This window comes from Marmota monax, unplaced genomic scaffold (genome assembly GCF_021218885.2).
Source record: "Marmota monax isolate L192 unplaced genomic scaffold, Marmota_monax_Labrador192_F-V1.1 WCK01_AAM20220418_F8-fsc00019, whole genome shotgun sequence".
Taxonomy (NCBI): Eukaryota; Metazoa; Chordata; class Mammalia; order Rodentia; family Sciuridae; genus Marmota; species Marmota monax.
Window position 1 is genome coordinate 10,534,991 of NW_026695242.1, and position 1,467 is coordinate 10,536,457.

At 37.2% G+C, this 1,467-nt stretch overlaps 1 non-coding gene across 1 annotated transcript; it reads right to left on the bottom strand.

Moving 5' to 3' along the window:
- Positions 1-417: 417 nt before the first annotated feature.
- Trnav-uac (transfer RNA valine (anticodon UAC)) lies at positions 418-490 on the bottom strand. The gene has a single exon. It is a non-coding gene; the product is annotated as a tRNA-Val (tRNA).
- Positions 491-1,467: the final 977 nt, after the last annotated feature.

Here is a 1,467-nt window from a genome sequence, read left to right on the forward strand (position 1 = left end):
TATAGCTACTGTATTGTCTAATATAAGAATGTATATACATTGTGTATAATATATGTATTTGTTAAACTCATGATTATAAAGACAAAGAAAAATAAAATAATTTTAATGAAAAAGTATGTAATATTTTATTCTTATAAGTACTGTATGCTAACCAATTACTAGAGTTCCCATGATCTTGTTTTTTGTACATCTCTGTATATTTGAAATAGTCAATGATTTCATTTTTAATATAACTATATATTAAAAATAATTTTTTGTTATGTTCAGAAATTGAACCCAGGACCTTGCACATTGTAGGCAAGTGTTTTATCACTCAGCTATATCCCCAGCTCACCTTAAAAAAAATTAAAAAAATATATATATATACTTTTTAGTTGTAGATGGACACAATATCTTTACCTTTATTAGTTTATTTTTATGTGGTGCTGAGGATCGAACCCAGGGCCTCATGCATGTAAGGCAAGCGCTCTACCACTAAGCTACAGCCCCAGCCCTAAAAAATATTTTAAAATGACCCAATAATTATATCACAAGGTCTGATGGATGTTGTCCTTTTTTTTAAATAATATTATTAGGGCACAGTTAATGTAATTATACATATTAAACTATATGAATACAGGACAAATTGAAATAATTGTCCCTCCAGACACATTCTGTGCCTTATTTGTAACTGCAGAGGCAGAGTAGTCCCTTTGGCAGCTGGAGGCCCAGCTGGAGAGTAGAAGGAGGGAGGTGAGTGAGGGGGTGTATCAGTACTCCAGTTCCCTCATTGCAGGATCACTTTTGCCCTGGTTGTGTCCCCCGGAAAAAAATGTTTTTCCCTCTGGAACAGCCCTCTATTCAGAACTTTCTCTTTCTTGGATGTTCCTTCCCCTCCCAGGGGTGGTGACAGCTCAGCTGTCCCTTGAGGTTTCTCTGTACTTTTCCCATACATCCCTAAATAGTCTCTTTATTAAATCGGTACAGAAATGTCCTAACCAATTGTATCTTTTGTTTACTGCTGGGATCACTGATCATGTAGGCAGTTTTTATCACTTTTATAAAAATTGTTTTTGAGGTGCTGGGGATCAAATGTAGGACCTTGTACATGCTAGGCAAACACTATACCACTGAGCTACACTCCCAGCCTGATACTGTTACTATTTTAAAAAGCAGACAGCCAGGTGCAGTGGCTTGTGCCTGTATTCCAGTTACTAGGGGGAGGTTGAGGCAAGAGGATCCTTTGAGTCCATGAGTTCAAGACCAGCTTCGGCAACATAGTGAGACTCCCGATCTCAAAACAGCAACAACAAAAGAAGGACAACATCCATCAGATCTTGTGATACTGAAGGCTAGAAAAGAATCATGACTAGAAAATGTTACAGCTTTGTGTGTGTGTGTGTGTGGGGGGGTGGAATTTAGCTGTCCATATAGCCAAACCCTCCCTGTTGAAAAGAAATCCTCAAATGCTAGAGTAATAATAATAGA